This window comes from Brachycentrus maculatus, unplaced genomic scaffold, assembly GCF_059751285.1.
Source record: "Brachycentrus maculatus isolate JH-2025_06_01 unplaced genomic scaffold, ASM5975128v1 h1tg000958l, whole genome shotgun sequence".
NCBI classification, from domain to species: Eukaryota; Metazoa; Arthropoda; class Insecta; order Trichoptera; family Brachycentridae; genus Brachycentrus; species Brachycentrus maculatus.
This window is the reverse complement of record NW_028281679.1, coordinates 166,472-192,197: the sequence shown is the minus strand read 5'-3', so window position 1 is coordinate 192,197 and position 25,726 is coordinate 166,472. Positions and strand designations below refer to the sequence as shown.

Here is a 25,726-nt window from a genome sequence, read left to right as displayed (position 1 = left end):
AGAAAACACAAGATGGCGAAGTAATATCAGTTTAGATAGATATTTAATTACTTAAAATGTTGTTTCTTTGTTTTTCCAAAGCAATACATGCTTATTGAGTCAAATACTATTATAAAAACCATTTATATTATATATTCATAATAAACATAAGTGTGTGACCAAGTTTTTGAACACGAGGTTTGCGAAGAGATATCATTACTTCCTATGTATAACTATTTCTTTAAATAAAAGTAATAAATAACATTTTTAACATAACATAACATTTTTAACAATTTATAAAATAAATTGTTATTGATATATACAATCTATAATTATTCAATTTCCCAGTTAATATGTACCAAGTAAGAGAAAACGCTCCAAAAATCCTGTAACAAAAATATAATGTATGATTAAATATACTACTAAAACATTATTGTGATATTACAATTTTTTACTGAATTCTTCTTCTTCGTCTTATTCCTCATTGCTGAGGGTTGTGACCCTTGCAGAAGCAATGACTCTTCTCCAGTTATCCTTGACTGCGCTGCAACCACTGAGGTGCCTGCTGCTGCCTTAATTTGATCGGTCCATCGTGTGAGGATCTTCCTCTCCCTCTCTTTCTTTCCAGGCTACCGATCACAACTAGTCGTTCCAGGCTATCCTCGTTGCCACGTGCAACGTGTCCAAAGAACTGGAGAATCCGTCGGGTACAGATATTGGCCGGAGTCAAGCCATCCAAGCGTAGTTCCTGGCGAATGGATTCATTGGTGCGTCTAGCTGTCCATGGGATTCGGAGCATGCGTCTCCAACACCACATTTCGAAGGAATCAATTTTTCTCCTTTCTGCTGCTTTTATGGTCCATGTTTCAGCAGCATAGAGAAAAATGGAGTGGACCAAGCTCCTGACAAGCTTCATCTTGGTGTTGTTACTCATACCCCGGTCTTTCCAGATTTTACTGAATAGGTGTATGTTTAAAATAAAGGGCAACCTTTAAATAGATCTTATAGATTCTATTTTTATATTATTCATTTTAAGGGTTGCCCTTTTTCATTTATTTTTTTCTATTTTTTTCTCTCCATTTAATTAGACTAATCCACAGCAACTGTACACAGGCCGTGTACAGCTTGTACAAATGGATATAGGTGCACACATATTTTCATTTGGAAACATGAATTACCACGAGACTACAACCAGATACGAAAAATTATAAATATGAATGGTCAAATGGAGATTGTTCCACGTGTTTCCGAGATTGTCACAATACGTATCACATATTGGTCTGGGTGCCTAGATACAAAATTATAACTGTCATGGTATCGTAGGAAAAATCGATTGACGATGACATTAATATTTAAACGCATTATTATAAAGTACCTACCAACTGGTCGTGTTGTAGAGCTGAGAGGCCAAGGACATGATAGTAATACAGAACTGAGTAGGTACTATATCGCGGGATAATACAGAACAATACAGATAATGAGTAGGTATTGTATCGAGGATGTACTGGCACAAAACGTTAACTCGAAAATATGCAATTTTGACCTAATGATGTATATTATAAAGTTTTAAACGTTCTTTAAACTGGAAAAATACACTAAGTAATTTGAAATGTTATATATGTGAGGTTTTAAAAGTGAATTCAATTTTAAGTTTAATAGCGGGTATTTTATTCAGGCAAAATAAAGGCTTTAAACGACAGGGATTATTCAAACGGGAATTAACTTTTTTCCAGTATACCCACGATAAGTACATTTATTTTTGGTACTTAACCAGCTACTTTCTGTGATTGTTTATGAATTATAATTTATATTTTAATCGCTAATTTGTTATTTTCCATTTTATAATTAAAATGTAACTTTGTTTTAAAATCACCATAAATATTTTATTATAACTTAGTTATAATGTCTACCACTAAGAAATGTCAATACAAAGCTTGAACTTCGTTTTGATTTTAATATACTGTTATTTATTTGAATCCTATTTGTTAAGCTTTCATCGTGTTTTCAATAATGTATTGCCATATCGCTCACTCCTTTCAACAACGTTATAAATCAAAAATCGTTAATTTTCAGTTGTGAATGTTTTCGGAATGCCCAAAAAATGTACTATATCCCAGCAAAAGCGGCATATTTTTAACTAAATATTTACCCGCTACAGGGCGGAAAGTGTTGTTTTTGCATTTTAAAGAAAAGGTATTGTTTTTTTTTTTTTTAATATACTTAATATTTTTCAAATGGAGAAAAAACCTTCAGGTTTTACTTAAAAAGATCGGTTGCACAGTAGAAAGTTCAATAAGTGGCTTGATATTTATTTTTAATACATTTTATTATATTTTTAAACTTCAAAAACGATATCCTGAAAAATCAAGTTTTTTTATATAACTTGCACTCTGTTTTTAAAGGTTTAGAGAAGAGAACTAAATAAAATAGTACAATATTTTTTTTTGTTTTTTTTTTTAAAAATAATGTATTGCCTCCTATGAACTTTAAACGTTTGCAGTCTTTACTTTAGGTTTACAATAAAGAGAATTTAACAGTTTTCTCCATCGCGTTTTATATATTGTATTGCCATTTGAATTTAAGAAGCTTGCTCTTTACTTTAAGTTTTGGAATAAGGATAACAAAATGGGATTTTCATTATGTAATGTATGTTTTCATAATGTATTGCTATACGAACCTAAGAGGTTTGTACTCTTTAGATTCGGAATTTTTAAAAGTTTTTTATACTATTTTTTTATTGTATTTTAAACAAAGTATTGCCATATGAACCACAGAGGTTTACACTCTTTACTTTTAGGTTTGGATAAAAGAGAATTCAATGAATCAATTAATAATACAGAAATATTACTATAATTTGGTTTAAGCGCTATGTCGTCGATGTTTGCAATTCTTTGAAGATAAGGAAACACAGTCGGTCCGGCGCATTCTCGCAGAAAAATAAATTCCACGAAATGCATATTCTTGACGTCATTCGTGTAACTCTGACCCGGTCTCATTTCTGGTTTAAACCGAGCAAAGAAAACGTCAAAACCAAAGCCATAACGACCCAGAAAAGTATATTTCAGATGCCCGCACATAACCCTACGGAAAAGACTGAAAATTTATCCATTCTTTTGAACTCTTGGAAGAAGTCCAATACATTTCGTAAACACGGCTATATAACTCAATTAAAAGATTTGAAATTGATTTGTGTTATATCTGCGGGCTGGAAATAAAAGATAATGTGAATGGAGACGAACAGACTAAACAAAAAATGTTATAATTGATTATTAAAAAATCCATTAACACAGAGTTATCATGGAGTTGGGAGCTATTCTCAATCACATACGATATTTTGTGTGATTTAAACGACCCGGTATTCGTAAGTCACAACTTAATTTTCTCTCAATCCTGCTAACATTTCACGAAATTGTTTTTTTTTTTAAAACACCGTTTTTGCATTGAAAAAAAAAAAATTATTCTTCGAAATAATTAATAATAATAATATAGTAAAACCCTTATCCACACCCCAATGGTGCAAAGGGCACTGCTTCATAAAAACGCAGTGTTATCTTGATCTTTTACACATGAAGGAAAGGTGATCAGCCCTCTGCTTCAGGTACCAGTCCAGGGTTATATTGATTAAATATTAGATATATTATATATTAATATTTATTTGACCCCCCCCCCCCTGGGAATCGAACCCAGCCATATAAACAAAATATTAATTATATTCATGTGTTAACGATCTAGATAACACTGCGTTTATATGATGCAGTGCCCTATGCACCACTGGGGTGCGGATAAGAGTTTGAATGAATCAAATATAAAATGCAAAACTTGGTGAAAAAAAGGTTTAAAAAATTGGTAAAAAATTGGTACTATCTAATCCTTATTTGCACCCAATGGTGCATAGAGCACTGCATCATTTTTGTTTATATGGCTGTGTCAATAATCAGAGCTGTGGTTTCACCAAGATGGCGCAACATGCCACACGGTGGGTGCCACCGTTAATTTATCGCGGAAAATTTTAATTTGTGTACCTCTAAAAAACGTAAAGAGACTATTTTTTGACGCGATTTATCCGACCGTTATTATTGCCGAACGCACGGGAAGATGAGCGTAAAGGCGTCTAATTTTAAAGACCCTTCAAAATGTTGACGCAGTATATAGAATAGTCAGTTAGCTAATGTAATAATCAACGGGGTAATTAATCACACCTCAGTGAAGGGAACAGTTGGAATTGAAAGGTAATTTATGCATATTACCTCCGCACAATAAAGGGAAGGGTTCCCATGAAAGGGACATTTACAATAAAAAAAAAATAAAAAAATTCGTCGTGTTAAATTGTGGTCCCGTAGTTCGTATCGCGGACTCCTAAATCAGAGTTTCTCGGGTAAGTCAGAGTGCTCAGCGTCATCTATGTGCCATAAAACCTGGAAATTAATGTTAATATCATCATAACTATGTATATGATTGTTGATAGTCTTTTCTACTCCCAAATACCTAATTTACACTCTCCCACAATTTGATACCTAATACTTATTTTTTTTTACAGAAATGTTAATAATATTAGTTTATAACCACTCACCGAGATTTTTATGTCTAACCGTTTCGAGACGTACCCGTCTCTTCCTCAGGACAATCACTAACACAGCATGCAAACAATACCGCACTTCACCACCATAGCACCATTTACACACTCAAAACTACACAAAATGTCTAACACATGCGATTTTCGGACGACCCGAAGACCAACATGCACTAAAGTTTTCAACACAGACATGTATTACGAGCCGAGGTTTAACATGCAGTGACTGGTATATACTAATATCATTAAAATTAAAAAAAAAAATAATAAGTAAAAATGACTAACCACAAGGTAAATGCTTTAAATATGAATCATATTGAGAATGTCATACCTATTTCTAATAATGAGCCGCTTGGGCTCACAGAAATAGTATGAAATTGAAATATTTGTGTAAATAATAAAAACACAAATATTACTCTTATATAAAAATAAAAATAAAACTTGTCGCACACCTAGATCAAAACTGTATGAACTCAAAAATTATGATTTTTTAGATAACCACATATTCGGATTCTACAAACGAAGAAGCATATGTATATCAATTTATCCGATTTGTCAATATCTTAAATATTATTCAAAATATAGCATATTTTGGTGAATAAAATAATTCGATTCTCTCTGCCTACCCCTTCGGAGAAGCGGCGTAATGGTTAGTTAGTTAGTTAGTTAGTTTTCAGCAAACAAATCTAAATTATTATAATTTCTTACTTCATTTATAATTAATTAAGGGAATAAGGTATGAATGTCCATATTTTTACGATTTAAACCACTATTTTTTTATTGTGTAGTGACTTACTGTGTAATATTTGAGTATTTTATTTTAGCGCCGGAAGGGAAAGGTTAAATTTGACAATTTTTTCATTTAAATAAAATGTAATTTCTCCCCTCTGTGATGCACTGGCCCGTTTATGGGAACCCACCCCTACACACGCACGCTGTGTTTACTCAGATCATAGACAACGTGTAGCGCTAGCTACTGACAGCTCTAATTAGGATAGTAATTAATTCAAATTTACGGCTTTTAATTGTGTACGCCTTCCGAGTGACCGCAGGTGGGAGCCTGTATGGTAATTGGATCGAACTTCCATATTTTTCGTGACACTAATTAATTTGTGACATTCCCTTAAATTACAAATTAATTTGATATCTGATTTTAATTTTCAGACTCTGAAAAAAAAAATTCGTTAGGGCTTTTATATTTACATGAATTGGCGTAATTTCTCGACCTACTACAGTTAACTAATCAAATATTATACGTATCCAATTTCCACATTCTTCATGACACTAATTAATTTGTGACAATTCCTTAAATTACAAATTAATTTAATATCTGATTTTAATCTTCAGTTCCTGAAATTAATAAGATTCGTTGGCGCTTTTATATTAACATGAATTGGCATAATTCCTCAACCTATACATCAAATATTATACATATCCATTTTCCACCTTTTTTGTGGAACTAATTTATTTGCGACAATCCCTTAAATTACAAATTAATTTAATATCTGATTTTAATCTTCAGTTCCTGAAATTAATAAGATTCGTTGGCGCTTATATATTAACATGAATTGGCATAATTCCTCAACCTATACATCAAATATTATACATATCCAATTTCCACATTTTTTGTGGAACTAATTTATTTGCGACAATCCCTTAAATTACAAATTAATTTAATATCTGATTTTAATTTTCAGTTTCTGAAATTCGTTGGCGCTTTTATCTTAATATGAATTGGCGTGATTCCTCAACCAATACATCAAATATTATACATATCCAAATTCCACATTTTTCGTGGAACTAATTAATTTGTGACAATCCCTTAAATTACAAATTATTAAATATCTGATTTTAATTGTCAGACTCTGAAATGAATCAAATTCGTTGGCGCTTTTATATTTACATGAATTGGCGTAATTTCTCGACCTACTATAGTTAACACATCAAATATTATACGTATCCAATTTCCCCATTCTTCATGACACTAATTAATTTGTGACAACCCCTTAAATTACAAATTAATTTAAAATCTGATTTTAATTTTCAGACTCTGAAACGAAAGAAATTCGTTAGGGTTTTTATATTTACATGAATTGGCTTAATTCCTCGACCTACTATAGTTAACACATCAAATATTATACTAATCTAATTTCCACATTCTTCATGACACTAATTAATTTGTGACAACCCCTTAAATTACAAATTAATTTAAAATCTGATTTTAATTTTCAGACTCTGAAATGAATCAAATTCGTTGGCGCTTTTATATTTACATGAATTGGCGTAATTTCTCGACCTACTATAGTTAACACATCAAGTATTATATATGTATATATATCAAATTTCTACATTCTTCATTACACTAATTGATGTGTGACAATCCTTGAAATGACTAATTAAGTAATTAATTTAAAAACTGATTTCAATTTTCGGTTTCTGAAATTAATGAAATTCGTTCTTGCTTTTATATTTACATGAATTTTCGTAATTCTCGACATATTATTTCTTTATTAATTTTATTTGTTCGGGAATTTTACAGCTTAACATTTAAAAAAATATAAAATAAATAATTGTTACATTAACAAAAATAAACATTACACTACATTAACAACAAAAAAAGTTACATTAATAAAAATAAAAAAAATTACATTTCAAACAAAAAACATATCCAATTTCCACATTCTTAGTGACACTATTTAATGTGCTACAATCCCTTTAATTACAAATTAATTTAATAACTGATTTCTATATTCTAATCTACTCATGACAAACAAACCGCACTACTCAAATAATACACTGGGCTTATAATATTTTATTTCACATGTATATATATATATATATATATATATATATATATATATATATATATATATATATATATATATATATTTATATATATATATATATTTATATATATATATATATATATATATATATATATATATATATATATATATATATATATATATATATATATATATATATATCCATATATAAATAAATAGAGCGAGGAAGGGAGAGGCTTGCACACGTCAATTCAAGGTAGAGAATAAATCAATTGAACCTCTATATTCGCCAGCTTGATTCGCGATTGACAATTTTCCAGTTCATGTCCTTTTGTAACAGTGTTGTAAATCCTGCAGGAGGTGTAGGGTGTCATGAAGCGCTCCAGAACCCGGGACGGGATGAGCTTAATTAGTTTACAAGTCAGTGTATTAAGTTAAGAGCGTTTAACCTAATTGCAGAATGTACCCACGTCACTAAATTGGATTGAATTTTCAGAGATAATTTAGCCTTTTAATTATTTGTTTCAGGGGATTATAGCCTGAACACTTACACACCATAAAAAAAGAATAAATAAAAGCGTTTAATTATGAGGTTACATCGTAAAATGCTATGCATTCCTTGGACGTATGTGGTCAGCAACTCAAATGTGCTCCAAAAACGCAAGTCAAATATGAAGATTTATGAGTTTTTTTCGCTATTTTCGGACCAAAAACATAGAAATCTAGGTGAAAATGTTATGGTATTGACCAGGGGTGGTCAAAATGTGGCGCGTGCGCCAAACGTGGGGCGTTAGATGATTAACATATTTTTTAAATAAATAAGCTTTATGTTATATATTAAAACCATCTTAATATTTTCAACACCAATCAGCAGTACAAGCTTAGAAACCATTTGAAAATGTCGATTATGTCAAATTGGTAATTACGTGGACCCTTAAAATCAGCACTTTGAACCGATTAAAGGTATTCTAAATATGGCTACATCGTAGAATGCTACGCATTCCATGGACCAATATGGTCAGCAACGTGAATGTGCTCGTAAGAGCAAGAGTAGGAAGACAGTTGCTGACTGATAAAAAAGACAAGGTGTCTTATCTGGGGCATGTTGCTTAGAGGAGAGAAGTATGAGCTATTGAACCTTGTCATAAAAGGCAAAATCGAAGGTCACCGAGGTGTGGGTAGAAGGCAGATTTCCTGGCTCCGGAATAAACGAGATTGGGCGGGGATCATGACCGTTTAGGCGCTGTTTAGAGCTACCCAAGACAAGGACAATTACTCTCAAGTGATAGTCGACGTCAGGGGGACCTGACAAGACAGTCACAGAATAAGAAAATTTAAAAAGATGTCAATGGGATTAGAACTGTTGAGGGGCTTTGATGAAGCAAAAACGCTCACGACAACGCTCCAGCTCATTAAAGTTTCAGAACTCTTGGAGTGTTTGGCCAATCACTCCACCACTGCTCTTCCTCACCCACCCTACTCACCTAATCTCTCTTTTTTCTGACTTATTCTTGTTCCCCAAACTTAAAATACCTTAGAAATGAGAAGATTTGAGAAGATTTCCGAGGTTAAGGCAAATGTGACGAAGAAGCTGAAGAACATCACAAAAGAAGCATTTCAGGACTGTTGTGAAAACACCGTTGGGATAAGATTTTTAAATGGTCCCAGTCATCATACTACTAATACTTTTAATTAAAATGTAACTTTGTTTTAAAATCACTATAAATCAAGTTTTAAAATATTATTTTTAAACAAAGTTACATTTAATTATAAAATGGAAAATCACAAAGTTAGTGCTTCAAATATAAATTGACGATAATTGATAAATATCTGGGGTTTCACAGTTATTAGAAAGAGTTATTAGAGTTATTAGAAATGTATTTCGTCTACCGTACACCACTCATGTGAAATTCATTTATTTGATCACTAATATCATACCTTTTGACATTCTACTAACATATGAGATTACAAATATAATGCTGAAAATAATATTTAAAACGACTCACAGCAACACCAAACTGATATAAAAAAAATTGACATCGCATCAAAGATGAAGAAGAATATGGAAGTCTGGGCATTTACGGGGCTGACGACCGTCATAGGCTGGTTTAAGTAATCACTTTATACACTTTATACACACGTGTAACATTTCTACCTGTTAATAACAACCACAATTACACAATTACACAACACCAATTCTACCCGTTAATAACAACTACACTACTCAAATTCTTCTAAGTTTATATGAACCAATTTAGAAACACTGTTCTTGAATCGCTAGAACTTCACTAGAGACATCTATTGGTGAGACGAAAACCTTTGACGGTCGTCAGCACTGTAAATGCTCAGACTTCCATACTCATCTTCATTTTGATGAGACGTTAAAAAAATTAACAGTTACATTGTGATTTCCCATTTTACAATTAAACTGTAACTTTGTTTTAAAATCACTATAAAAAGTTAGTTAATAGTGATTTGAAAAACCAAGTTACGTTTTAATTATAAAATAAATCAATGAATATCATTAAAATACAAATGAGAATATATGAGAATCAATTAATGTGAATGAGAATCAATAAATTATGAATAAGGAAACATTTATAACTCTTCCGTTTAAGATTTCCTGTATAAAATTTGAAATAATTATGTAGATTGCCAAGAGCTTTTATCACTCATCAATTTTAGAGTACCGGGAGCACAGACCATAAACAATTTTTTTTCCTAAAATGCACACAAAGTCCTACCAAAACTCATTTTTAAATCGAGCCAGCGATATGTGCAATGTAATGCTTAATGAAATAGACGAAACGAATAGATGAAATAGAGAATATTGTTGATGTCTATTTGACTAGTTGATAAAGAAAATTTCTATTATTTGATACAAACATGTAATGTAAGTTTATTATATAGTTATTCAATTCAATTCAATTCAATTTCAATTCAATTCAATTCAATTCAATTTATTCAATAAAAAAATAATATATACAAAAGAAACAATATTCAAGGCGTATATATTAAAAGTAAAAGTAAGCAAGAAGACTTAAAGGTGTAGAAGAATCCCGCTTCGGAAAACTCCTTCCGACACATGGAACAGATCAATATCCAATGTGATATTGTTCAACATAGCGGTAGCTCTTCCTACAGGTATAACCATCGGCAGGTTGGTCCTGTGTATAGGAATGTGAAGCAATATATGCCGACGCTGTCTTAGGTAACTATGAGGAACATACAGACCAATGCTCCGGATAATTTCAGGATTATCGATAATACCGCGCAACAATCGATAAAAATGCGTAATTAAATACACATTCCTTCTAGTCTCTAAACTATTGTAGCCAAGCATACTTTTATATAGATGACAGTTTATTTTTATTTTTAGATTACTTAAGGGAAAACCTCTAATTGGAGAGTTGTTTTTTTTAATTTAATTATATTATGTTATTTTTGTTCTGTTGGTTTTTTAATAATTTTTTTTTTAATAAATAAAAATAATTGTTTAATATAAAAATAATTTAATATTCCATCTGTTATGGACAAAAATCAAGCATACGTTGATAAGTGGTATTATTGATTGATTTTATGACCGTATCTTTTGATAGTTTTAAGTTTATTTTATAACGAGTATTGAACATATCGCTCACTCCTTTCAAGAACGTCATAAATCAAAAAACTTGATTTTTCATGAGAACGTTTTTAAAGTTTAAAAATGTAATACAATGTATTAAAAATATATATCAAGCCACTAATTGAACATTTACTGTGCAACAAATATTTTTAGGTAAAACCTGAAGGTTTTTTCTCCATCTGAAAAATATTTAGCATATTAAAAAAAAATAATAAAACAATACCTTTTCTTCAAAATGCAAAAACAACACTTTCTGCCCTGTAGCGGGTAAATATTAAGTTAAAAATATGCCTCTTTTGCTGGGATACAGTACATTTTCTGGGCATTCCGAAAACATGCACAACTGCAAATTGTCGATTTTTGATTTATGATGTTCTTGAAAGGAGTGAGCGATATGTACATTAGTATATCGGCTAATAGAAATATTATCGGGCGTATGTGTGGGTCAATAACAAAAACAATTATGGCCTATTAAAATAAGCAGTAAAATGATAACATTATTACGGAGAGTAATATTTTTATCGCGTTTTTATGACGTTATTCGTAAAACCACCATTCGTGATCGCACGAGAAAAATTGGTCAGTGATTTAATTTATGAAAGCTCAAAATGAATGAATAAATAATTATATTTTGATTTTTCACAAATGTTTTTGTTGCAAAAAAAAAAAATTTCACATCTCAACATAGATGAAGAAGAATGGAAGACTGGACATTTACGCTTAGGTCCGTTTTTACACACGTGTAATATTTACTAATTCTACCCACGATTGAGATTTATTTATTGGCTTTATTTGTATTAATGTAACTATTTTTGTTAATGTAATGTAATGTTTATTATTGTTGATGTAACTATTTTTATAATAATCTGAACAAATTAAATTAAATTAAATTTAAACTTCTTGTTAAATTGATCAAACTTGCAACACAGTATGCGCGAGTTCACAATAGCCATCTATGGTGGGACGAGGAAAGCTTTTATTAACCTGAGAATTCTATTTATATGCGAGGTCCGAATCCTGGATCTAATTATTTTGATTTGTTAAGTATTTGGACACACTCAAAATGAAAAATATTGAATCAAACCATATCCACTCCCTAGGTGGAGCATATGGAGTCCACAAACTCTCTCCAGGCTTTTCTGTCGGCTGCCAGCTCCCTCGCATCCTCCTAAGTCAGATCGGCGTCCCGAAGTTCTGACGAGAACTACCGACGAATTGTCAGCAGTGGTCGTCCTGGGCGGCGCGAACCTGATGCCTTGTAAAAGAGGCAAGCTTTACGGCGGCTCTCGGGAGGCATGCGGAGTACATGGCCAAGCCAACTGAATCGCCTTTTCTTGACGACAGTTTTTTTGGCCCGTTAGCTTAATAAGTTAGAGCACTAGGCTCAATCGAAAAATATTAGTTAGTAAATAACCACTCACCGAGATTTTAGTATGCTAAAAATCAATTTAAAAACCCTATCAGCGAAAGCTTAACTGGCAGTACACAATGGAGTACTGATTCTAATCCTAATGTATGAAAGTGATGCATGGAGTTGTCAAAAGAAGGATAAAAGTAGACTAAATGTATGGTTGAACAATGTATGATAGATGTTCAAATGGTGATGCAAGGAAAAAATGCAAGGCTGAGATGAGCTTTATCGATTAAATTAAGAAAGGTGTGTTGATGTGGTTTGGGTTAAAAAAAAATTAACAAATTTATGAATCCAATGTAGTTGGTTTTAGAAGCAGAGGAAGGCCAAAGAAAACTTGGCATAATGAAGTATATTAAACACTTAAAATGGTCAGGTCAGGAGTCGGAATATTCGGTGGGTATGTACATATGAGGAGATGCATGAATGTAAAAGAGGCGGTTATTGTTTGCAAAACAGGTGGGTGTGTGTGTATTCTATTTCCTATTATATTCTCTGCCTATCCCTTTAGGGAAGCGGCGTAAAGGTTAATCAGTTACTATGTTTATGGAAATAAATATTATTTGAAAAAAAATCAATCTATTATGGCGTATGAAGAGACGCATGAATGTGGAAGATGAGAAGAATGTTTGAAAATACAGATTGGTATATTTTATATCCCCTCTGCCTACCCCTGCGGGGAAGCAGCGTTATGATTAGTTAGTTTTAAAATATCCTTTTTTTTAAAGCATCTATTTCTTTTGGAAAGTTACAAAGAATATTATAATTTAATTTATTTGCTAGACATTTCTACTTTCAACATATCTAAATACTACTTACGCTGTTCCTGTCCGAAAAAGAGACTTAGCTCTTGTGCTTGGAGAGGGACTTACACTCATTATTTATTGTTTATACTCATAAATGATACAAAAGTTTTATTTCTTTATATTTTTTTTCAATTAACATGTACATATAAAAGGCATTTAATATATTTTAAGTATTTTAAATTAAGATTTAAGTTTTGTACTGAGATTTTTTGGTGGAACTACATTTCATAGAATAAAATAATGACAATTTGTAATTTTTCATTACAACAATATTGTAATTTTTCCACATGAATTTTATTTGTTCAGCAACCGGGTTTCGTCGTAACCGACATCATCAGACTGGTGTGAGGCTAGACAAAATTCTATATTATATACACAACAAGACTGGAGTTGAAATCAATGATTTTATATAATTTTTCTGACAAACTTAAATTGAATGGGTTTAATAAGTATTGTATTAAAATATAAATTTTTATATCTTCTTTTTTTTACATATGTAATAATAATAATAATAAAACCCTTATCCGCACCCCAATGGTGCATAGGGCACTGCTCCATATAAACGCAGTGTTATCTCGATCGTTTACACACGAAGGAAAGGTGATCAGCCCTCCGTTTCAGGCACCAGTCCAGGGTAATATTGAATATTTATTACAGTGAAAAAAATTACTTATATTTATTCGACCCCCCTGGGAATCGAACCCGGGACCTCCAAAACGGTAGCCGAGCGTGCTGACCATTACGGAGGCGGACATTTTTATATATGAAGGAAGGTAACTGTTTATACTTGTGAATGATATCATAGTTTTTTTGTATTATTTATTTTTTCAAACATAATTTTCATTTCCAATCTCATTTCCGCGTTTGACGCCTTCTAGCCTCCAACGCTTCATCTACGTCGGAATTCCATACAAAACGATATCCAAGTCTCAGCGAAAGGGATCAACCGTTAGTAGGGTGGAGAATGAAGAGAGATAGGGCATAGCACCCCTTCGCTACAGGGTGCCATCTACGGATGGCGTATTCCATTTCGCCATCCCTCTGCCCTCGAGGCAAACGGTAAATAAGATATAAAAATCTTGATGGGGTTTTCCGAAGCCCTAGGGGGTGAAATAAGTGAAGAGTCGAAGGTTGGGAATTCCTAAATTGCGTTTAGCGACCCCGCCTCGTACACGGGCGCTAATTGGTTTTAATTACTTAATTAACAATGAACAACTTTGTATTTTAATCATTTTCATTACTGTTTAACTTTTGGCTAATTGTATTCTCCATTTATTGTAAAGCTAGAACGCCAAATTATTTATTCAACTTATACAGAATACTTATACTTCTTTACTTACAAACGTTTATACACGAGTTTGCGTGCATTTATACCTTATAAGAAAAAAAACTTTAATAAAGTTCCGGAAAACTTAAAATCTATAAAAAATTATCAAACCTTTAAAACTAAATTTAAAAAAACATATAAGACTCAACCCTACCTAGAGTCGATACCAAGATTTTTTTTAAATTTTATTTACTTTGTTTATTTTTAATTACTTTATTAATAAAAAAATAATAATTATAAAACGAACTCCCTCTCTAAATACAAGTATCTACTTTATTAGAGAGGTAGAAACGTAATATTTGAAATTTTTTGTATATTTACCAACTATTTTGTATTATTTAAATATGTATTTAGTAAGGCATTCTCATTCTCATGTGTCGGGTTGTGGTCCCGTGGTTAGTGTCGTGGACTCTCAAGTCAGGATTTCTCAGTTCGAACCCACTCTACCACAATTTGATACCTATATCTAATAGTGAGCCGCTTAGGCTCATAGAAATAGTGTGAAATTGAAAAAAAAATGTAAATAATAAACAACACAAATACTTTAAAAAATCTTTTAAAAAATAAATCATATTGTTTTTTATTATGTTTATGTGCGATAGAAAGCTAAGTTTGATGTCTAAGGTTATACCTAGATCTTCTATTTCTACTACCGATTCTTGGTATACTCTGTTCGAGTGATTAAAATCGGTGTCAAAAGTCTGCGTAATCGGAGGGCATGTATGACTAGATGTATGGATGTGAAGGAGGCGAGGAGTGTATGTCAAGACAGAAGAGTGTGGCGTTTCATCCTCTCTGCTCTTCTCCTGCGGGGAAACGGCGTGATGGTAGTAGTAGTATTTTTTTTTAGTATGTGACAGTCGTTTATGTGATGCATTGTTTAATAATCTTCGAATCGTCGACAAACATAAGTATTTGGGCATCGTCAAAGATGTTTCATCAGATTTTCATATATACTCGTACATATATATATATATATATATATATATATATATATATATATATATATATATATATATATATATATATATATATATATATATATATATATATATATATATATATATATTATATATATATATATATATATATATATATATATATATATATATATATATATATATTTATATATATATATATATATATAAATATATATATATATATATATACATATATATATATATATATATATATATATATATATATATATATATATATATATATATATATATATATATATATATATATATATAAATATATTTATATATATATATATATATATATATATATATATATATATATATATATATATATATATATATATATATATATATATATATATATATATATATATAAATATATATATATATATATACATATATATATATATATATATATATATATATATATATATATATATATATATATATATATATATATATATATATATATAATATAATAATTTTGTTCTTACATTTCTTGGTGAAACTGAATTTTATACGTAGTAAGGTACATGTTTGATTCCCGCCAATTGCGGAATAAATTAAAGAAACATTTATTTTCATTTGCTCTGGGTGTTTGTAGTGTAGTTTTCATATCTACCTTCCCTATCCTTACTTTTCTACTTGCAGTTAAGTGTCTAATAGTAGAGGCTTCGATTTCCACTTTTATTTTATTTCTTTTGGCCAGTGACCGGGTCTTTGTCGTTACCGAAATCACCAGTTTAGTGAAACCCAGTCACTTGTCAAATTAAAAAAAATTAAAAAAATAGTATAAAGTTATTGTTTTATTTTCTTAGTATTTTTTTACTTTACTCTACCTTAAATTTAAATACGTTCGTATTATTAAATATGTATTAATGTATTGATCTTATTTGGTAAAAATAACAGGTTTTCTGCGTTTTTTTTTTAACATTTCTTTATTGTAGAGTACTTACTATATACAGTCATATGAACGTCTACTGTTATGCATATGTACATATACACATATATTTTAATGGCGAAATAAGGAAAGAATGCAAGGTAGATAGGGACAATCGATTAGGAGAGGTATTTAATTAAGAAAGGTATTGATATGGTATGTAAATGTAGAGAAAATGAGTGAGGAAAGAACTTTAAAACATACAAATAGGTATAAGGCAAATTTAAGGAAAAATAACAGAGGTAGACCTATGAAAACTTGGCATGATCAAATGATTAAAATTCTTTTGAGAAGCCAGGTCTGGAGTCTGGAATAATTGGCCAGTATGTATGACGAGATGCATGAATGTGGAAGGGGCGAGGATTGTTTGCAATGACTGTAGCGGCGTAATAATTAGTTGGTTAGTATTACATAAAAGTGTTTATGTTTCATTAGTCAGACAATAGTAACATATTCCATGGACAAAGTGATTTTATTATATAATTTTGACCTATCGCGAAATACAACTCAGAATCTAGTGCATAATATAGGTAATACATCGTACTAACCATTACTCCACAGAGGTGTATTGAGATTTTCAGGTGGCTAAGAGGAAAGCTAAGATGAAACCATGTGAATCAGTAAGATGAGAAAAGAGAAGGCAGAGGTCGCGCGATATGAAGATCAGGAATACCTGGCTTTGGATAGAGAGATGGAAGGTACTGCACCGACAAGAGCCTAGCTCTTAAATCTAATATGATACAGTCGGTAATCTACATATATCGCCAACTCCTTTCAACAACGTCATATATAAAAAAAACTTGATTTCTCAGGAGATCGATTTTAAAGTTAAAAAATATAATACAATGTATTAAAAATAAATATCAAGTCACTAATTGAACTTTTTACTGTGCAATAGATCTTTTGAGGTAAAACCTGAATGTTTTTTCTCCATCGGAAAAATATTTAGTGTCTCTCAAAAAAAATAATTAAACAATAAATACCTTTTCTTCAAAATGCAAAAACAACACATTCTGCCATGTAGCGGGTAAATATTAAGTTAAAAATATGCCATTTTTGCTGGGATATAGTACATTATCTGGGCATTCTGAAAACATGCACAACTGAAAATTGACGATTTTTGATATATGACGTTGTTGAAAGGAGTGAGCGATATGTCATAGTAATAAAAATATCTTCTAATAGGTCTTATAATAGGTAATGTCTGTACACTCGGATTATTCAGTTATTTGGATACGTTGCGCGTGGTAATGAGGATAGCCTGGAACGACTGATTGTGATCGGTAGCCTGAAGGGGAAGAAAGGAGGAGGAATATCCCACACGATGGACCGATCAAGTTAAGGCAGCAGCAGGCACCTCGGTTGTTGGAGTGCTACGTGCAGCGCAGTCAAGGGATAACTGGAGAAGAGACATTGCTTCCACAAGGGTCTCAACCCTCAGTAATGAGGAATAAGACGGAGAAGAGAGGAGGTAATATTGTAGTAATATACGAGTTGGTAGACGAGATGTCAGCAATGCAAATGTGCTCCAGAGAGCAAGATTAAGAGCAAGGAGACAGTTGTTGACTGATATCAAGGTCTGGAAGGGATCCTATCTGGGGCATGTGCTTTGAGGAGAGAAGTATGAGCTATTGCACCTTATGGAGGGTCGACGAGGTGTGAGCAGAAGGCAGATCTCCTGGCTCCGGAATACACGACATTGAACGGGGATCAGGACCATCGAGGCGCTGTTAAGAGCTGCCCAAGACAAGGACAATTACTCTTTAGTGATAGTCCACTAGGGGGGTCTGACATGACACGCACAGAAAAAGAAAATTTGGAAATATGTCATATATATTATACAATATTTCTGACTAATTATTATTTGCTTAGTGACCATATACATAAATGGTTAAATCCAAACCATTTGATAATGAAATCGAAGTCAAATTTTATACAATTTATTTGTTATATTCCTCGGGAAAAAATTCTTAAATTTTTATTTTACTTGGTGAACACGGTGTCGAGTTGTGGTCCCGTGGTTAGTGTCGTGAACTCTTGAGTCATAGTTTCTGGGTTCTTACCCACTCTACCACAATTTGATACTTTTAATAATGAGCCGCTTTGGCTCACACAAATAGTATGAAATTGAAGTATTTTTTGTTAATAATTAAAAAACATAAATACTTGTGTTTTCATTTAAAAAATTATCTTATTCGTCTTGTCATAAAATTTCTAAATAAGACACCACTAAGTCTTATAGATCTCCATGTACTCGTCAATTTTTTTTAATTGCATACCCTATTTCACACGAGTCTAAAGAGCCATAATGCATATCGTAGTCATACAGGAGAAAGTGACCAAGTGCATTTTTTACAAAAACGAGATCATTGACTGTTTGATATCTTACTAGCTTCATATTACCCTGAAAAAATCCCAAACGGTTTTAAACTTGGAAGTATAATATATTGACTTGTTTAAAATGACTAACTGCATTGATGTTTATTTTCTTGTCAAGCAAAAGTGTCTTAAATGGCCCTCCTGAACATTTGACGTTTTTTTAGTTGGTCACTTTCTCTTGTTCGACTACGATATGATTAATAACATATAATAAAATGTATTAATGAGCTGCTTAGCCTCACAGAAATAGTATGAAATTGAAGTATTTTTGTAAATGATAAAACAGAAATGTCTCTCTTTTTCTTTGTTTGTTTAAAATATAAATGCCACCATTCATTAAAATCTTTTTTGGCACTTTTTTGTAAACATTCCTCACCATTTTCAAAATCCGTAAGAAATAGTGGTAACATGAAATAAAGGAAATACCAAAAATGGATAGTAATTACCACAAAGTGACTGTGTCGAATAAATTAATAAAAAATTCAATTTGTTTTATAAAAATCAATCACCGTTTATTGTCAGAAGTATTCACACACTGACACACTGACACTGACACACAAACTGACCATTAAAAATACACATTAAGTTGTAAGTTATTACATCATATTTATTTATTTATATAAAACGGATATTTATTATATTAATCTAAATGTCATTTTTTTGAAATGATTAGAAAAATGGAAGCAAAGGATAATTTAAAAAAATATATATTATATGTAAATACTACATAAATTCATTTAGATTAATTAAAATAATTTATGTAACAAAATACGAAACTGAAACTGTAAATAAAATGTGATAAGCATGACAATTGTTGTCGTGAAATTTTGTAACATATTATTGTACACATATCGCTCACTCCTTTCAAGAACGTCATAAATCAAAAAAACTAGTTTTTTCAGGAGAACGTTTTTAAAGTTTAAAAATATAATACAATGTACTAAAAATAAATATCAAGCCACTTATAGAACTTTTTAATATGCAACAGTTCTTTTAAGGTGAAACCTGAAGGTTTTTTCTCCATTTGAAAAATATTTATTGTATTTAAAAAAATAATTAAACAGTATATTTTCTTCAAAATGCAAAAACAACACTTTTATGCTCTATAGTGGGTAAATATTGAGTTAAAAATATGCCGTTTTGCTGGGATATAGTACATTTTCTGGGCATTCCGAAAACATGCACAACTGAAAATTTACGATTTTTTATTTATGACGTTCTTGAAAGGAGTGAGCGATATATACTTTATTAAACCTTTATTCATGTTTGAATATTCAAATAACTCACCTGATGTGATTATTTAAATGTATATTTATATTTATTTCTAAAAATGAATAATTTATATATATTTTTTCACAGAGTGCACTTTTCACAAAACAATGAAAATTTCACGAGATTAACTAATTGATTTCGACACTGATTTTAGTTAAAACATAATCGTTATTTTTATGATACTAGGGTAGCAGGATTTGGAGAACGCTAATGAATTTCAGAAAATGAACCACTCGCCGCGATTGTTGGTTGCATACTGACGGAGATAATATTGTACTACCGAGTTCTGAATGCCGAAGATCGTACTGAAAACTAAATGCGCGGGAAATAATACCATACTTTCATGAAATACTGAAAAAATCTCATTTCTGATAGTTTTAATCTAGATTTGCTTTAAAAAAAATCATTTTGGATTTGGTGCTCAAGAAAAATAGATTTAATAATATAGAAAAAACGAAAAAGAACCTAACTAGGTATCTATAAAACAGAGACTAAAATTAAACATGCTGATCTTTATATATAAATTTTTTTATATTAAGCAATTAATTATCCAAATATTTTAAGTATAAAATAGTGTTAAACAAAAATTTTAATGAACATATTACTAGAAATAAGGATAAAATAAGACTGACATTGTTGAAAAAACCGAGTCACAAAATTGTTTAGTATATAAGGGTTTGAAAATGTATGACGCCTGAATGTATGAAGAATGAAAAGAGTCTGAAAGAATTTGAAAATAAATGTTTTGTTCACTGTTAGGAGATGAAAATATATATATGTATATATATAAATATATATATATATATATATATATATATATATATATATATATATATATATATATATATATATATATATATATATATATATATATATATATATATATATATATTTATATATATATATATATATATATATATATATATATATATATATATATATATATATATATATATATATATATATATATATATATATATATATATGTATATATATAAATATGTATATATATATATATATATATATATATATATATATATATATATATATATATATATATATATTTATATATATTTATATATATATATATATATATATATATATATATATATATATATATATATGTATATATATATATATATATATATATATATTTATATATATATATATATATATATATATATATATATATATATATATATATATGTATATATATATATATATATATATATATATATATATATATATATATATATTTAAAATATATAAAAATCGGTGCGTATATATATTTATATATATATATATATATATATATATATATATATATATATATATATATATATATATATATATATATATATATATATATATATATATATATATATATATATATATTTATTTATATATAGAACGTTTATTCAATAAAAATTACTAATAAATTGTTAAGGATTTTTAAAAAATCGGAATTTAATATAGATATGAAAATAAACGTGAATAAATATATGAATTTATGACAAATAATTTATCCCTTTTAACTAGAAAACTGTTTTAAGACATTTGTTTTTGCCGACGCACAGTGTGTAATATGACCGATTTGGTTTTACTTACTAAATAATTAATACTGATAAGATTATTATTGGCATTAAAAAATTATTTAATGAACAATTGAAATTATATTTGGTAGTAAGTCCATACATTAGGTTTTAGTTGCGTGTAAAGTTTGGCGCTTTAAAGTTAGGGGAAAGTGTGTCACAGCATTACCATTGAATAAATTTGTAGCACGAATAGCCACCTCCTTATAAGGGTGATACTTCATAATGTACGATGCAAGAATTTCTCTTTTTGTGCTAGAAGATTGTTTCTCTGCGGCTTCCTCCACCTCCAAAAACTCTTCTCCATAATTTCTTACTGTGAAACACAATGCAACTTCATAAGCTCTTCAGCGGTCAGCTCTTGGTTGTGCATTTTGACAAGCTCTTCAATATCGTAGTTATCCACCTCGAGTCCCATAATATTGGCTAATGACCACAATTTTTTTAATCGTTTTGCGAAACATCGCTCGTTAAGGGAGAAACTCTCGCTATGCAAATTACTCGTTATGAGAAGTGCTCGTTATGAGAGGTTCCACTGTACACCATTTGTCTCTATCATAAAACTCAGTAAGCTGGAATGCGTTCTCCACTTAATAAAGCAATTAACACATTTACAAAGTACGATCGAATTCTGAACCCATGTAGACCATATTGAATGATTCTTTATGACAGTCTAAAAATATCGTGTGTCCCTAGAATTTTTATTTTCAATATTATTATACTTATTATGATCAGTGTCTGGATTCAATACTCCTTTACACCGAATGCAAAAAAGACAAAATGGTGTGGCGTTCTATTCTCTCTGCCTACCCCTGCAGAGTGGCGTGGTGGTTAGTCAAGCTTTTTATTTATAAAAAATACTCAAGTATAAGTAACTATGTAGGAAATATACGTATTATATTATACAGAGCAGTTTTAAAAGTATAAATAATATTTTTATATCCCTAAAGACAGGTGTCTTTTTATTTATATTTTTCAGATAAAAAAAATTTGAAGGAAATATGAAACGACCGATAATTAAAATTTCCATTTCAATAAATCGCACAGTCTACATCAGTGGTGGCCAACCATGCGACATGTATTCACAGCCGAGTTCGGATGTTACATACAACTCGAGCACATTTTTTCACCTTCTTACTTTCATCTGTGTATTATATATGGTTGCAAACTTAGAATAGGGGTAGGATTTGCTTAAGGGCGGAAAAGGATTGATGCCAATGAATACATTGAACTGGCAAAGGAAGGATGAAAGCAGAGTGAACGCCATTGAAATGCGGTCCCTAAGACGAATGTCTGAAAAATCATCGTATGACAGAATTATAAACGAAGATATGAGAAAATAATGTAAGGTTGAACTAGGATTAATTGAAAAGGTTAGGAAAATTTCTTAAAGGAGTTTTTTCTAGATGGGAGTTGCATTTCCCATTTAACCTTGGGTTTATAGATTACTAAGTGGATTTTTGTTTCTTCTAGCTAAAAGAATATTATTTTAAAATCTGTGTTGGGAACAGGAGGGATAATCTAGTGCCGGCCAATCAGGAGTTCTCAGCATTCGCTCATTGCTGAAAGGAAACAAAACTCCTCAGGAGGAGCCAGACTGTTGACTGTCGTCAACGGGCCTTCCGTTCCACTAGAAGAGGGCTCATGATTTTGTGTCCTAGCTTGATTTGTCCTTCACTATTTTTATCATGTGTAATACCACTTCTCATTATAATTATCCTTGTCTTGGACAGCTCTAAACAGCGCTTCCACAGTCCTGATCCTCGACCAATCTCGTATACTACGGACCCAGGAAATCTGCCTTTTGCCCACACCTCATCAATCCTCTTTTTAAATTTTTCTTTTTAAGATTAGGTGCAATAGCTCGTACTTCTCTCCTCTTAGCACATGCCCCCCAGATAGGACATCTTCCGGACCTTGATATCAGTCAGCAACTGTCTCCCTGCTCTGGCTCTTTGGAGCACATTTGCGTCGTTGATCATATCGGTCCATGGAATGTGTAGCATTCTACGATGTAGCCATATTTCATATTGTTGATCTTGAGGGTTTACGCAATTATCTCGTTGTTTTCAAATGGTTTCGAAGAATCCTGATTACTGTCGAAGGTTACTGATTGAATTAGGATCACATTGGTGGAACGACAGGCATCGTGGCGTAGTTAGATAGACGCTCTATTCGATTCGATTCCCGTCTGGTCTGGGTGTTAGTTATGTATTTTTCCCATTTGCTTTTCTTATCCTTACGATCCTACCTGCAGACAAACCTCTAAAAGTAAAGAGTTTGCGGGTTATTCCTTTAAAAAATGGTTTCAATCTGCGAAGCCTGTTTAAAAAAATATCGGGGCGCAAGGATGCATTACATTACTTGTAAATATTTTACACATAAACGATTTGGTCGGCCCTGGTCAACATCATAACATTTTCACTTAGATTTCCATGTTTTTGGTCCGAAAATAGCGAAAAAACTCATAAAATTTTCATATTTGATAGCGTATTTTTATAGCCTTTCAAATAAATCAGACATTAGCCGACAGAAGATGGTATGGTCGACGGTTAAGGCGGATTAAACCTACCATCCTACTAAGCACAGTAGGGGTATCTGCATTCATTGAAAAAATTTAATTCATATATCGTAGTCGTACAGGAGAATGTGACCAACTAACAAAACGTAAAATGTTCAGGAGGGCCTTTTGAGTCACTTTTGCTTGGCAAGAACATAAACATCAATGCAGTTAGTAATTTTTTACAAGTCAATATATTATACTTGCAAGTTTAAAATCCTTTGGGATTTCTATCAGGGCAATATTAAGCTAGTAAGATATCAAATAGATGTTTTTGTAGAAAATACACTTTTGTCAATTTCTACTGTATGACAACGATAAAAGATATACGCATCCTATGCAATATTGATTACATCAGTACTATTTTTGTTTTTTTTTTTTAAGTAGAACTAATTCAAAAACCCATTATATTTACATTATAGCATTTAAAAAAAAATCTTAATTTTTCATCCAATTTAAACACCCAAGTGATTATTTTACGAAAGCAAAACACATTATATGAAAAAAGACGTTTAAAACCTTTTTTTTAAATTAAATTTTAACTTAATATTATTTTAAACTTTTATATGTAGGTTTCATACATACACGCAATTTTTTTGTAAGTTATATTTCTCAGAAACTCAATGAAAAATCCAGAAAAATATCCTATATTAAATACGATATCTCAATGCGTCAGTTACACCATTCGTGCTTAGCACGGCCGTATTCTAAAAATATGGATTTTTCTTGGCCGAGCTTCTGACAATTTGTTTATTACTTTTATTTTACAAAAAACATTGGCACTCATTAATCTCATGTTTTACAGTTATAACTGTTTGTTTTGTCTCGTGATTACTATTTTATTGTATGTTTATTAAGAATAAATAAATGTGTCAGCATTCTTTCCCGCCAGGCGCCGCGCTACATCTCCCCATTTTGTTTTTGAAGTTTGTCGATAGATGGCATTGATAGTGTTAAATTGGAAAACAGAGTAAAATGGTCCAATTTTCCGGTATACGATAAATCGCAACTTAATTTTTCTTTAAAATCAGGTAACGATTGACGTAATCGTTTTTTTTTTATTATTAATACACCGTTTTTGTATAAACAAAATAAGTTTTTCCTCGAAAAAAATTATTTAAAGGCAAGGTTTAAATAAAATTTTCAATATATATTCTAAAAAAAGACAAATTCCAATGTGTATTCGAATGAGTTTCTAGAAATATAGGTTGTCACCAAGAATTTGTATTTTCACCAATTGATAAGAACATCTGCATTTTTTAAAACTACTCATGTTTACATAAATAAACTTAAAAATATTTAACAAGTGTTTTGTACAACATTTTAAGTGTGTCCAAATACTTGTTCACAAATCTGGATTATCTCCAATTATAGGAGTTATAATATACGAGTAAGAGTTATATAAGAGTTTCTGCTTAATAAAAAGCTTCTTTTCATCTCACCAATAGATGTCTCCAGTGATTCAAGAAAAATGTTTCTAAATTGGTTCATATATATAG

At 30.6% G+C, this 25,726-nt stretch overlaps 1 protein-coding gene across 1 annotated transcript in view; it reads right to left on the bottom strand.

Annotated features, from left to right (window-relative positions):
- Window positions 1–20,333, bottom strand: part of LOC148299772 (neprilysin-2-like) — a 48,070-nt gene extending 27,737 nt beyond the window's left edge. Inside the window, exon 1 of the mRNA XM_088275703.1 lies at window positions 20,091–20,333. The gene's annotated coding sequence lies outside the window, so the exon portion shown is untranslated. The remainder of the gene's footprint in view (window positions 1–20,090) is intronic.
- Window positions 20,334–25,726: the final 5,393 nt, after the last annotated feature.